Genomic DNA, 16,253 nt, shown 5'->3' on the forward strand with positions numbered 1-16,253 from the left:
AGCCACTCCTTCGTTGCCCGAGCGGTGAGTTTGGGATCATTGTCATGCTGAAAGACCCAGCCACGTTTCATCTTCAATGCCCTTGCTGATGGGAGGAGGTTTACACTCAAAATCTCACGATACATGGCCCCTTTCATTCTTTAATGTACACGGATCAGTCGTCCTGTTCCCTTTGCAGAGAAACAGCCCCAAAGCATGATGTTGCCACCCCCATGCTTCACAGTAGGTATGGTGTTCTTTGGTTGCAACAAAGCATTCTCTCTCCTCCAAACATGACGAGTTGTGTTTCTACCAAACAGTTCTACTTTGGTTTCATCTGACCATATGACATTCTCCCAATCCTCTTCTGTATCATCCAAATGCTCTCTAGCAAACCTCAGACGGGCCCGGACATGTACTGGCTTAAGCAGGGGGACACGTTTGGCACTGCAGGATCTGAGTCCCTGGTGGCGTAGTGTGTTACTGATGGTAGCCTTTGTTACGTTGGTCCCAGCTCTCTACAGGTCCTTCACTAGGTCCCCCGTGTGATTCTGGGATTTTTGCTCACCGTTCTTGTGATTATTTTGACCCCATAGGGTGAGATCTTGCGTGGAGCCCCAGATCGAGGGAGATTATCAGTGGTCTTGTATGTCTTCCATTTTCTAATCATTGCTCCCACAGTTGATTTCTTCACACCAAGCTGCTTGCCTATTGCAGATTCAGTTTTCCCAGCCTGGTGCAGGTCTACAATTTTGTTTCTGGTGTCCTTCAACAGCTCTTTGGTCTTCACCATAGTGGAGTTTGGAGTGTGACTGTTTGAGGTTGTGGACAGGTGTCTCTTATACTGATAACAAGTTCAAACAGGTGCCATTAATACAGGTAATGAGTGGAGGACAGAGGAGCACCTTAAAGAAGAAGATACAGGTCTGTGAGAGCCAGAAATCTTGCTTGTTCGTAGGTGACCAAATACTTATTTTCCACCATAATTTGCAAATAAATTCTTTCAAAAATCAGATAATGTGATTGTCTGAATTTGTTTCCACATTTTGTCTCTCATAGTTGAGGTATACCTATGATGACAATTACAGGCCTCTCTCAGCTTTTTAAGTGGGAGAACTTGCACAATTGGTGGCTGACTAAATGCTTTTTTGCAACACTGTGTGTATATGTATGTGTGTGTGTGTGTGTGTTTGTGTATATATATATATATATATATATATATATATATATACACCGATCAGCCATAACATTATGACCACCCACCTAATATTGAGTATGGCCCCCCTTTTGCTAAAACAGCCCTGACCCATTGAGGCATGGACACAAATGTTCTATAAACTCTGTACCCACAGACATTAGTGTATCCCCCTGAACTGAAGAATTGGCAATTTAAAGCCACAAAATGCATCTTTTTGGTTAAATAAAGCAAATTAGATGGGCATTTAACTACATGATTCCAATCAATCTTAATGAGCACCTCTACTGCTAAGACTACCAATGTGCTTTTTGCCTACCTCCCCTAACTTGCCTACTTTTTTTTCTAAGCTTTTCTGTTTTGTATTTTATGTTGCCAGCGAATACACTGCATAAATTAAATATATTTAATTAGTTTACAAATTATAACACAGAGTCTGATATTATTTATGGATCAGAAAACAGTGTTATCTAATACAAACATTTACATAGACATGCTCTCCATTGCACCCTGTAATTTCACGTGGGAAAGGAACAAATAAAAATATAGGTATTATACATTTTATAATAAACCAAATTATAGGTTGAGTTTCAGAGAGCTAATCTCTTTTTGGGGATTTATTGAATGTTACATTTCAAGAAGTAAAAGTATCTTGTTCTTCATCTCTCAAACCTTTTTATTGTAATAATCATGAGTGATATTTGACGTTCTTATCAGCTGACTCAAGAAGTAAAATTGCTGATGTTCTAGATAGGAATTTCAAAATTGTTTCAGCTAGAATACAACTTTTCAAGAGTATATTTACATCTAAAGGATATAAGGAATTTCCCTTGCATGCAGCCAGAAAGCTGAATTACAGAAATAAAATGAAAAAATAAATTGATGTAGAGGCCTGACATTAATTATTATTACCCTGGAAGCCTTATTAAAAGAGATTCTCCCCACAAAATGTTATTTTTAAACATTAATTGTATTGGTACATGTTCCCCAGGGCAGTGCTCACCTCCCCGTGCACTTTTTTGATTTGGGGAGTCCTCATGCTGTTTTTTTACAACATAAAAAAATCAAGCTGGCTTTGTACTTGTAAATTTGACTTTTGCTGTTGTACATGCTACAGATGCAGCACTTAACAGGTTTAAGACATCTAGAAAACATGTCATTTAACTAGTTGCCGACTAGCCGCCGCAGTCGTACTGAGGCAGGTTGGCCTGATCATTAAGGGGGCAAATCCTTCCGGTCCTTAAGTAGTTAAAGGAACTTTGAATTTATAATGGTACCCACCAAATGGTATTCGTTAGAGCTTTTTTTTTTTTGCTTTAATTTAAAAATGGAAAGAACTTCAGTGGGGTTCGCATCAAAGTTCCCAATTTGCAGATTTTAAAACACATTCTCTGAATCTGCCCTCAAATCAAACCCAAACAAAATTCACTATTTATTATTTATAATAATCAAATATTGTTATAAATAGACATGTATTAAAGGTTATTCATGTGACACAGGATTCACAGAACATAATTTCGTTATTATTATCATTATACAGGATTTATAAAGCTCCATCATATGAGCAGTGCAATCACAATATATTTTAGGACAAAATTGTTAGGAGGGCATGGTTTGTGAAAGCTTACAATATAAAGGGCGGGGCAAGTGCAACAAAAGGTAGTAACTGCGTAAGGATGATTTGTTTGAAAAAGAAAATTCAGTTGCTAGCTAGAGGTAAGATAAAATATAGCATACAAGTACTGCTGTACACTGTTTTCAACACGGGAGTTGAATACAGTTTGCAGCAGTATTGCATTTTGGAGCAAGATGAAATCAGTCTCTGGCATCACCTGAATACAGAGTGTAAACCCGGGAGACTGATACTGCAAGATTGGAGCAGCGCTGATCTGTTATGGTAGAAGTGTGATAGGCTTGCCTAAAGAGATGGGTTTTTAGGGTTTGCCTTAGGGCAGAGTAGGAGATAGCCATACAGGTTGAAGAAGGGAGTTTCAGAGGTCTGAGGAGGCTCGAGAGAAGTCCTGGATGTGTGCAAGTGAAGAGGTGACCAAGGAGCTGGGGAGCAGAGGTCACTAGAGGAAGGTTTAGTTGATATTTTGAAACAAGGTTGGCGATGTATCTGGGGGTAGGGGACACTGAGTGGGTGGTAACCAGAGTGACTGGAACAGTTGTTAGGCAATTGGGTCCAGGGGACAGATGGTGAGCTGGGTGTCATAGAAAAGCTTACCAACCAATTTTTTTGGCGACAGGGTTAAAAGAGGTGAGTGCTGAATGAGGTGACAGATATAGTATGTTAACCATTTGCCAACCAGCTACAGTACATATACTGCGGCTGGGCAGCACGTGTAGACAATATCATGTACATGTACAGTACATCATTTTGAGTCTTCTGTGTCTGCTGTGTCCACGGGGCACAGAGGATTGTGGATTTCGATACTCAGGGCTTGGTAATCATGTGATCGCTATGTGATCACATGATCACAATTTCAGCAAAACTGTAATGAATTCATTTATAACAGCTGCATTGCCTATGCTGTGATTGGTCCACAACTATCACATGGAACCTGGGCCAATCACAGCACACCATGAGATTAGCTGTAGTTAAACATAGGTCACTAGTGATCACAGCTGTCATGAATGGTTTACCCATTCATGACAGTTGAAAACTACTGTTACAATGATCTTCATTGTAACAGCAAACAAAGTGTAAAAAAATAAACTTATGGATGTTAAAAACTGGTAATGTATGTAGTGGTACCCTCGTAGGGGCTGCTGAGTTGGTTATAGCGATCCGCCAATCACCCTGCTGCCAACCTCCCATGCACCATTTGATAGTCAATAAACAGTCATATTAATCCATTTTTGTGTTTTTTTTATTTGTGGGATAAACTTGGATGGAAATGAGGGGAAATATGAGTTTCCCCCGATATAGAATTTCTTAAGATTTCTTGTGGCCTTGGCCTTTTATCTTGAGTTTTACCTGAATTATCTTCTTTATGTTGTGCAAATCCTTTACTGCAAAGTTACTGAGTTGCTAGCTTCACTTCCAATAGAACAAGAGGAACCACTCTGAATAGTCCCTACATGTAGACTAGAATGATAATGTCTCTTTGACCCAAAGAACCAAAGGTGCACACAGCTTCCTTCTCCAGCTTCTATGAATCTGACAATCACTCTACTTCCTTCACTTGATCTTCTTCACATCCAAGCCCTGTGTTCCCCAGTCACAGCAGCACGATGCACTCCGCAAAGCCGAAAATCTTCATCCTTAGCTTCCTCCCAGATGGCTCCTCCATCCCTCCTCCGCGCATGGCGCTTCCCCGCATGGGGATGCCCAAAGCAACATCTCCCTTACTCCATGCTGTCCTTCCTGTTCTCCAACTCCAGACTCCCCCGGAAGCATGTGACCTCAGCCTATATGAGAGGCCTGCCCCCTGCCAATGTAAGTTAATTGGTCAGCGCTCCTCACATGAGCTGCCTGCCACTAAGGTATTAAGTCCAGCCTCTCTTCCAGAACAATTCCTCTAGAAGCAGAGGAGACACCTTTGAGCCAAAGTGTAAGTGGCCACACCCTCCTCTACCCTGACACTCCCACTCCCAGATCAAAACAACCAGGCCTGAATGAAAACACAGGCCTGGCTAAATTTACCTGTATCTGATGCCTACAGCTAAAAAAAATACTAATCTAGCACCTACCTGAAAGTAGAGGGTGCTACATGTAAAAAAAAAAAAAAATTAGAAAAAAAAAGTTTAAAAATCAAATAAAAAATGATTTATTTGATTTTTTTTTCCTTGTCAATTTTGTTTATTGAATTTTTGATAATTAACAAACATAAGTATCATTAACAAACATAGATACAATTGATGGCGGCAGTAGTAGTTATCACTTGCTAGTAAACAGTATTGAACTTAAAGAGGAAGTAAACCCTGATGAGTTTACTTCCTCTTTGTTTCCCTGCAAAGGTAAAGCATAATGGGCTACTATGAGCTAATGGGTTACTACATCGCATAGTAGTCCATTATGTGTCACTTACCTGACAAGGGAGCCTGCGATGTCACCGCTGTCCCTTCTCCTACGAAGTGTCCTTCTTCTTTCCGGGTATAGCGGCTCTGGCGCTGTGATTGGCCAGAGCTGCGATGGTGTCACTCCCGTGCATGCGCACGGGAGCCACTATATCGCCATTAGCGGCATGCTCAGTGCGCCTACGCGCCACTGTCTATGGCGCATGCGCCGTAGACAGCGGTGCCTGTCTTTTTGCAAATATCTCCTAAACCGTGTAGGTTTAGGAGATATTTCTTGGACCTACAGGTAAGCCTTAATCTAGGCCTACCTGTAGGTCAAAGTGGTCTGTAAGGGTTTACAATCACTTTAAGTTCCAATGTTTTTTTAACCGCTTCGGCTCCGGAAGATTTTACCCCCTTCCTGACCAGAGCACTTTTTGCGATTCGGCACTGCGTTGCTATAACTGACAATTGCGCGGTCGTGGCTCTCAAACAAATTTGACGTCCTTTTTTTTCCCACAAATAGAGTTTTCTTTTGGTGGTATTTGATCACCTCTGCAATGTTTATTTTTTGCACTATAAACAAAATAAGAGCGACAATTTTGAAAAAAAGCATTATTTTTTACATTTTGCTATAATAAATATCCCCCAAAAATATATAAAAAAACATTTTTTTTTTCCTCAGTTTAGGCCGATCGTATTCTTCTACGTATTTTTGGTAAAAAAAAATCACAATAAGTGGTTATTGATTGGTTTGCGCAAAAGTTATAGCGTTTACAAAACAGGGGATAGTTTTATGGCATTTTTTATTAATAATTTTTTTTCTAGTAATGGCGGCGATCAGCAATTTTTATTGTGACTGCAACATTATGGCGGACATGTCGGACATTTTTGACACATTTTTGGGACTATTGTCATTTATACAGCGATCAGTGCGATTAAAAATGCACTGATTACTGTGTAAATGACACTAGCAGTGAAGGGGTTAACCACTAGGGGGCGGGGAGGGGTTAAGTATGTCCTAGGGGAGTGATTCTAACTCTAGGGGGGATGGGCTGTGTGTGTCACTACACTGATCACTGCTCCCGATTACAGGGAGCAGTGATCAGTGACACTTGTCACTAGGCAGAACGGGGAGATGCTGTTTACATCAGCATCTCCCCGTTCTTCCTCTCCGTGAGGCGATCACGGGTATCCCCGCGGTCGAGTCCGCGGGACCTGTGACACGACTCACGGAGCTCCCGGCCAGCATGCACGCAATGGTACGGCGGGGAATTCAAATGGACGTACCTGTAAGTCCATTTGCCCAGCCGTGCCATTCTGCCGATGTACATCGGCGTGCGCCGGTCGGGAAGTGGTTAAACTATTTTAACTTAACCGATGTACAAATAAGGGCAACAAAGCTAATAAAGGGTCTGGAGGATCTTAGTTATGAGGAAAGGTTGCGAGCACTGAACTTATTCTCTCTGGAGAAGAGACGCTTGAGAGGGGATATGATTTCAATTTACAAATACCGTACTGGTGACCCTACAATAGAAAGAAAACTTTTTTGCAGAAGAGAGTTTAACAAGACTCGTGGCCATTCATTAAAATTAGAAGAAAAGAGGTTTAACCTTAAACTATGTAGAGGGTTCTTTACTGTAAGAGCGGCAAGGATGTGGAATTCCCTTCCACAGGCGGTGGTCTCTGCGGGGAGCATCAATAGTTTCAAGAAACTATTAGATAAGCACCTAAATGAACGCAACATACAGGGATATACAATGTAATACTGACACATATTCACACATAGGTTGGACTTGATGGACTTGTGTCTTTTTTCAACCTCGCCTACTATGTAATTATGTAGGTGAAGATCTAACATCTCACCAAAAATATATTTTGTATTGAAAATGAAATATTAAAATCCAGTTAGAATATTTAAATATAATGTGATCATAAGAGATGAAGAGAAAGAGAAAGGTCGTGATTGTTAATTCGCATATATTACTTGAATAAAACACTTGATTTGATTGTAGCCGTATTAGTGCAATTGTGACAGAGAAAATTGAGTACTGTCCGTGATACTTTTTTTATTTGCACTAACATACAATTTTTCAGGACAAGCTTTCGGGGTATGTCCCCTTCTTCAAGGTCCAAGCAGTACTGATTCACAAATTTTTAAACAGAATGTTAAAGAAGAAGAAAAAAAAGAGAGAAAACCAAACACATACAAATCAATGGTAATAAAGATAGCAGCAGAGTTAGTGAGATAAGACAGAGGGAGAGCTAGGGGGGGGAATGCAGGGGGGGGGGATACTAATCACAGAGCGGTCGTAAAACTTTAGCATAATGTATAAAGAAACCAATATCTAAATTCAGGCCATTATTCTTCGTGTCAAAAAGAAGTATCATTCTTAGTTCAAATGTTTTCCTTTCCTGGATAGTTCTGAAATTCCCTTTAAGAACTAAAACATTGAGGTCTTCTATGGTGTGGTCCGATTGTGAGAAATGATGTCCCACAGGTGTGCATAAACTGTCTTCTTTATGTTCTTTGATGGTATGTCTGTGCAAATTCATCCTCGCTTGCAACTTCTGTCCTGTTTCACCAACATAAGATCCTTTGCTGCACCTTTTGCATTGGATGAGGTACACAACATTACTTGAGGTACAGCTGTAAGATCCCATGATATTGAAGGTCCCATTTGTGTGTGTAACACTTTTGGATAGATTTATCTGGTTGCATAGTTTGCAGCGTTTTTTATTGCAGGGTTTGCTACCATTATTTGTGACTTCATAATCAGAGTGAAGTTTCCTGCTGATTAGTTTGTGTCTGAGGTTGGGTGGTTGTCTGAAAGCCAATAATGGGGGTTGTTGGAATATTCCTTTCAGAGTTTCATCCTCTGTTATAATGGGTTGTAAATCTTTGATTATCTTTTTGATCCCTTCAAGTGCTGGGTTGTATGTGGTGACTAGAGGTACTCGGTTATTTGTTTTTTTCTCTGTGTATTGGAGGAGATTTTCTCTTCAGGTTTTCAAGGCTGTGTTTTTGCTGTTGTTGATGGTTTTGTCTTTGTAACCTTTCTTATGGAAGGAGTCTGCCAGTGTTCTGAGATGTTTATCTCTGTCTTCTGGGTTTGAACAAATTCGGTGGTATCTGATGGCCTGGCTGTGTATGATGGCCCGTTTGGTGTGTTGGGGGTGAAAACTGGAACTATGAAGATAGCTGCATCGGTCAGTCGGTTTTCTGTATATTGACGTGTGTAGCTTGTCATCCCTGATGTATACTGTAGTGTCCAGGAAGTTGACATGTGTGTTCGAATAGTCCATTTTTAGTTTGATAGATGGGTGAAAAGTGTTGATCAATGAAAAGAATTGGTTTAGATTTTCTTCACCTTCAGTCCATATCATGAATATATCATCAATATAGCGATAATATCTGTATGGCTTTTGTTGTATGCTGTTCAGGAATTTGTCCTCCAGGTCAGCCATAAATAAATTTGCATACTGCAGTGCCATTTTGCTTCCCATAGCAGTACCCATACACTGGAGATAGATGTCATTATTGAAAGTGAAGTAGTTGTGTGTAAGAATGAATTCAATGAGCTGTGTCACATCCTCAGCAGTGTATTTGTGGTCTGGTGAGGATGATAAGAATCTGTGACATGCCGCCAACCCATCCTTGTGAGGGATGTTACTGTACAGAGATTCTACATCCATAGTGACTAGAAGTGTATTAGGTGGTAATTGTTGTATATTGTTAAGCTTGTTCAGAAAATCAGTGGTGTCTTGCAGGAAACTTGCAGTGTTCATGACTAAAGGTTTTAACATGTTTTCTACAAGGCCTGAGATATGTTCGGTAAGTGTATTCATACCTGTTATAATGGGTCTGCCTGGATTTCCTGGCTTGTGGATCTTGGGCAGCATGTAGAAGTCTCCAATTTCTGGATTATCCGGAATCGCATTGATGAGTTCTGAATGTAGGTGGCTTGGCATTGTCGCAATGAGACCTTTTAATTGCTGAGTAAAATCCTGGGTCGGATTATAATCCAGTTTTTTGTAGTAAATAGTATTTGCCAGCTGCCTCTGGCCCTCTTGTATATATTTGTCTGTATCCATCACAACGATTGCTCCCCCTTTATCTGCAGGTTTGATGGTTATGGCCTGATTATTGCGCAGATCATGTACAGCTCTTCGCTCCAGTGGTGAAAGGTTGTATAATATTTTCTTTTGCTGGGTGGATATCAGGGATGTAACTCGCAGCCGGAAGCTGTCAATATAGGTATCCAGTTTGGGGTTGCGTCCTTGTGGAGGTGTGGAGTTGCTGTTCTTTTTCCTTTTGTGACCTCCTATTGTCCTAGGATTCCTTTCCTTACTGTCAAAATATTCTTTGAGCCTTAGTCTCCTAAAGAATTCCTCCATATCTGATCATACCTGTGGTAGAATAAAGAGGAAAATTAAAAAAGAGAAAAAGAAAGAGAAGAAGATTCAAAAGTAGTAGGGATCCCCGAGGTATTGCACTGTGGTAGGCATATTCTATGAATGCATAGAATAGATAGAATAGAATGCAATAAAATTACCAAGGTCTTAGTAAGGTAGGTGGTGTGAAAATTGGGAGGAAAAAAATGAGTCAGACAAGGACTCCAAATTTTATCAAAGTTATACATGTTATCATTGGATATGGCTTCTGTTTTGGAATGTATCATTGCTTGATTTATTCTATTCTTACTTTCAGAAACCATCAAGGATTTCCAAGCTTTGGCAATTGTTTGCTTCACGACTGTGGTGATTTGTAGTAGGAGTTTGAATTGGGTGTTGGAGGTTTTAGGTTTAGAAGTGCAATTAAATTGAGAGCAATCAGCGCAAACAATAATGTATAAAACAAGAGAAATATGCAAGCTGTACACTATAGGAATTCACCAACCTAAAATCAAATTATTAAAACAAAATTAGTGCAGCGCAAGTGATAAAATGTCCTTATTAAACTCATGCATCCAGTACATAAATCTTGAAAGGGAAAAATTGATATCGTTCCAACAAGCCACAATAATCGCCAACTCAGTAATAAATTTGCGCTTACCGGATATGATGGACCTCTAAATTATAGGAGGTCATAAGTGCCTAGGTCCCTTATGGAACTATTAATGACCTGGATCTCTTGGGGACACCGATCATCAACATCCACCAGTGATCACAAGGAAACTGAGGCTGGTTGTTAATAACACTCTACGGGTTTCATACACGTATCCTCCAAAAATATGCCATGAGGTATTAGTAGGTGTTAATCCCAAAAACAGAAGAAAAAAATCCTCGAAGTGCAGAGCCGAACAGCTGAGAAGGCTGCGGGTGACGTCACAAGTAAAGCTCCGCCCCCCTACGTGGCGTTACGTCCATCCGGACTTCGTCAGCGAGGGTGGAGTTTGTTCATCACCCTTGATACTTATAAAGCCGCCGACTGTCGGCAGGGAGTGTCTGATGACCGGAAAGGGAAACCGCTCATCAATTCACAAGAAAGCTGTATGGGGACAGAATGGCACCAGTTTTTTAATAGTAAAGGTCAGGAACTTGTAGAATTTCTCCTTACTAGAAAGAAGAAAAAAATGTCACTTCTTGATCAACAAATTACTGAATTAAAAAGTTCATTAGAATTAGTACAGAGTTCAGCTGAATTTGCTAGGTTATCAGGAGAATTAAAAAACAAAATGGTTAAGTGGGATAAGGAGGTACAGGAGATGAAAAGAAATACGTTTATTAGGGACTCAGGTGATTTCTCTAGCGGAGATATTTTTAAATGGCAATCTAAACTACCAACTGTAGTACCTGTTCCTGATGTGTCCACTCATCCCACTCCAAATATATTCCCATTAGGTACCCCCAGACCCTCCTCCCAACCTTCTTACTCTCATGAGCACTCCTCTCAGGGTGCTGTACCGAGGAGATTTACTAATAAAAACCGAGGAAAAGGAAATTCCTCCAGAAAAGGTGGTGATAGGGCTTATTACCACCAACAATTACCCCCTTATGATCAAGAACAGAGAAGAGATAGCTGGAGACCCCCACACCCCCCCAGAGGACGTGGTTCCAATCATCAGGAAAACAGAGGGCATCAACCATATTCTGATTATTATTTTCAGAATAATCAGCATAATTATGGTCAGGATAGGACCCCCATTGCTTTAAACAACAGATTTGCCCCTCTATCTCAGGATGATACATATTATCAAAATCATCTTTTAGGGAACCCTCCACCTCAATGGCCAGATCCAGGGGATTATACACCGACAGGAAACAGACAAGGGGGAAAACGAAGACAAAGAGAGGGAGAAGAGCCGGACGAAAAACAAAAAAGACAAAAGTCCCATTAGGTATGGGCATTTATAATATCAGTGGCGTAGATCTCTCGGAAGACGAGTTGAGGGTCTTAGATAAAGGCCTTAAATTCGCCCCAGCCTGGAATCTTAGTAAGTTTAAAACATACATCAGTTTACAAAAGTTTGTAAGGACTCTGAACATCAAAAGATACTTTCTTTCCAAACCAGGGGAAAGATTAGCCTCCTTAGCCACGTGTGGTGCACACTCTAATTTGGCTAATAAGTCTGTGTTCAACCCCCCAAAGAGTGACATATAGAGGTCTTTAAAAATATGGTAGCCGGGGATTTAGAGGATCTGAAAGTGAGAAAAGTAGGGGACCCTTCCTTTTTCAAAAAAGGCATCAGCACATTAGAAATGAACAAAGATGTGGTCATTCGACCCGCTGATAAGGGGGGAGGATTAGTTATCATGAGTAAATCTTACTATTCAGGAGAAATGGACAGGTTGCTGTCTGACAGGAATACTTACCAAGTACTTAGTAAAGATCCTGTAAACCAATTTAGGGATGAGCTAGAAGTTTTGATTACCTCAGGCAAAACAAGTGGTGTATTGAACAAAAAAGAAGCCTCCTACCTGCTTCCTAGTGCGTGTAGGAGACCAATTATTTATTTCCTACCGAAGATCCATAAAGATCTGCAGGCACCCCCAGGAAGGCCCATCGTAAACGGCATAGATTCCGTCTCTGCACGTTTGGGGCAATATATCGATTATTTTTTGAAGCCCTTAGTATCCACCACTCCGGCTTTCTTGAAAGATACAAAACATATTATTCAAATAGTGGAGAATATGCCTCTCAAGGAAAATAGCCTTCTGGTGACAGCTGATGTAGGCTCACTCTATACGATTATTGGACATCTGGATGCCATGCATTCTGTACAGTGGGCGTTAGATAAATCGGATCTCCCTTCCCAGTTACAATCGCTTATTTTGCAGTAATTAGAGTTCTGCCTTGCCAGAAATTATTTTTGGTATGGTGGAAAATTCTTTTTACAAACGCTCGGTGTCGCCATGGGTGCTAGGTTCGCACCTAGTGTGGCGAACATTTTCATGGCACATTGGGAGGAGGAATGTGTCTTTGGTAGTAGACCTGTAAAGCTGGTCTGCTACCAAAGATATATTGATGACCTATTCATGATTTGGGAGGGCAGTTTGATCAGCCTCCAATTATTCATGTCTAGGCTTAATGGCAATATCAAAAATATTCGTCTTTCTTGGAATGCTGATGCATCCTGCGTAGCCTTCCTTGATCTTGAAATCTTTAAATATGATGGCGTATATAGAACTAGGAATTTTTGCAAACCAACAGATCGGAATGGTTACATTCCCTTAGATAGTTGTCACCACAATTCATGGTTACTCAATATACCTAGAGGGCAATTTATTCGCCTTCGGCGCAATTGCTTCCTTGATAGCGATTTTTTCTCACAGGCCAAAACCATGGTGGAGAAATTTGTACAAAAAGGTTATACTGAGGCGCACATGTCAGAGGAACTGGCGAGAGTGGGCACAATGGACCGCTCGTCCCTAGTAGCATGGTTACTCAATATACCTAGAGGGCAATTTATTCGCCTTCGGCGCAATTGCTTCCTTGATAGCGATTTTTTCTCACAGGCCAAAACCATGGTGGAGAAATTTGTACAAAAAGGTTATACTGAGGCGCACATATCAGAGGAACTGGCGAGAGTGGGTACAATGGACCGCTCGTCCCTAGTAGCAGATTCAAACAAGAATAGGAATTCTAGCCAAGATGCTCTTCAGTATAGGATCATCTTGGATTATAATATCCAATATAAAAAGGTGGAAAAAATTATTTTGAAATATTGGAATATTTTAAAAAAGGATAATATATTAGGCCCAACTCCTCCAGCCTGCCCCAGATTTATATACAGGAGACCTCCCACCCTGAGGGATATTATAGCCCCTGGGGTTGTAGATCCTCCGGTTAATAGGGAAAATAGAATTTTTAATTTCATGTCTGGGTTTTACGCCTGTGGAAAATGTCCAGCTTGTAAACAATGCAAATTCAATGTTAAAAGGAAGAAAGAGTTTACAGCTACTGCTACTGATAGAACATATCAAATTAGAAATGTAATCACCTGTGACACCGTGGGTGTAGTATACATGCTGCAGTGTGAATGTGGCCTCCAGTATGTCGGTAGGACTTCCAGACCTATGGGAGTCCGCATCGGCGAGCATGTTAACAATATTAAGGTCTTAAGACACATTATGTTTCAAAACACTTCAGGATGTGCCACAACAGAGACCCTAAAAAACTACAATTTTGGGGGATAGAGAAAGTGACGAAACACTGGAGGGGCGGTAATTTTATTAGGCAGCTTAGCCAGAGAGAATCCTTTTGGATACACGAGACTCGAGTAGGTGTTCCAAGGGGGTTAAACGTTGAGTTTGATCTCAACTGCTTTATCTCTGACAAGTAAATAAATTACACCAGCGGTTTTTCGCATAGCATTTATTGTGATTTTGGTTTTGTGGATATCTTGGGTCATACCATATATTTCCTTTTATTATGCCATATATATATTCTTATTGTTATATGTATTGTTTTATTGGTATTTTTTATGCCATTTATATATCACTATTTTTATATACATTTTTTATATTTGTATTTTTATATGTGCATTGTTTTATTGGTAATAAACTTGTAAGAGAATGCTGCGGGTCGTTACAGGTAAAACTAAAACTAAAATTGATTTAGTTCAGTATTAAATCTTCAATTGGAAAATTTTTGACACAATGATGTTATAAACTCGCTTAATTAGGCTCTTGTTACCATATTGGAGTTTGTTATATACAAGGTTATTAGCCCCCATCATCGTTGTCATGAAAATTATTATTAGCCATGTCCGGGATGGTGTCCCATACAGCTTTCTTGTGAATTGATGAGCGGTTTCCCTTTCCGGTCATCAGACACTCCCTGCCGACAGTCGGCGGCTTTATAAGTATCAAGGGTGACGAACAAGCTCCACCCTCGCTGACGAAGTCTGAATGGATGTAACGCCACGTACGGGGGCGGAGCTTTACTTGTGATGTCACCCGCAGCCTTCTCAGCTGTTCGGATGCTAACAGTCTGAGCTCTGATGTGAATATTTTTTGTGGATTCAACCGCTCTATTGCTCTATTGCACTGAGCTGCGCTGTTGAGCGCTTTTTGTATGTTATTACTTTTTAACTTCTTTTTAAATAAATGCCAAATGGTTTGCACTTAGAGGATTTTTTTCTTCTGTTTTTGGGATTAACACCTACTAATACCTCATGGTATATTTTCGGAGGATACGTGTATGAAACCCATAGAGTGTTATTAACAACCAGCCTCAGTTTCCTTGTGATCACTGGCAGATGTTGATGATCGGTGTCCCCAAGAGATCCAGGTCATTAATAGTTCCATAAGGGACCTAGGCACTTATGACCTCCTATAATTTAGAGGTCCACCATATCCGGTAAGCGCAAATTTATTACTGAGTTGGCGATTATTGTGGCTTGTTGGAACAATATCAATTTTTCCCTTTTAAGATTTATGTACTGGATGCATGAGTTTAATAAGGACATTTTATCACTTGCGCTGCACTAATTTAGAAGTGCAATTGTAGGATCAGGATTGATAGAGATTTCAAATAGTGTTGAGATCAGAAGAAAAACATCTTTCCAAAAATGTTTTGTAACCGGGCAGTCCCACAATATATGAAAGTGCAATCCTAGTTCACCACAGCCGCGAAAACAAAATGGAGAATAATGGGGTACATATTTTGCGATTCTGACAGGGACCAAATACCAGTGTGTGAGTACCTTATAGTTTGCCTCTAGGGCAGTAATATTTTGTGAAGATGATTTTGTTGTGTACTAAATTTTTTCCCAATCAGTTGCTTCCAATTGAAATCCAAGGTCTCTCTCCCATTTTGCCACATATGATGGTGGTTCGCTATTAGGTGAGGTAATAAGATGATTGTAGATTATTGTTATGAGTCCCTTTGAGTTGGGATTACGTTTGCATATGCTTTCAAAGAGGGTACATTTGTCTAAATTGCTTCTTCCTTGTATATAAGGCATACATTTTTTTTTTTTTAATCTGCAGATAACCAAAAAGTTCTGAATGGGGAAGTTTGTGACTTTCGCACAGCTCAGGAAATGTTTTAAATGAGGTAGATGATGATAACTCACAAAGTTGTGTTAAAGAATGGATCTCCTCTAATCTAAAAGTTTTAGGGGATGAGCACACAGGGTAGAAAAGTGAATTTCTAATAAATGTTAAAAGGGGAACATAGGGAGACTGAAGTCCATTAACTAATTTAAATGTATCCCAGATAGCGACTGTATGTTCAGTTATTTTATTTTTAATGTATTTACGGTCAGAGTTAGACCATATTAGGTTTGTTATAGAAAGTGGGTCGCAATCTATTGATTCTAGCGCTAACCAAAGTGGAATTTCATGTTTTGCGTGATATTTAGGTATATGTGCAATTTGAGCTGCATGGAAATAAGTGGTGAAATTAGGAAACTCTAGGCCACCTTTAAGTTTGGGAAGGTATAGAGTGTGTTTAGGCAAACAAGGTTTCGAAGAACCCCAAACGAACACAAGTGCTTTACATTGTAGCATTCTGAGGAAATATGCTGAGACAGTAAGACTCGAAAGAGATACAACATTTTGGGCAATATAGTCATCTTTATGACGTTAATTTTACCTATCCATGATATTGGAAAGGGGGACCATTGCT

The sequence above is a fragment of the Aquarana catesbeiana genome, linkage group LG02 (genome assembly GCF_042186555.1).
Source record: "Aquarana catesbeiana isolate 2022-GZ linkage group LG02, ASM4218655v1, whole genome shotgun sequence".
NCBI classification, from domain to species: domain Eukaryota; kingdom Metazoa; phylum Chordata; class Amphibia; order Anura; family Ranidae; genus Aquarana; species Aquarana catesbeiana.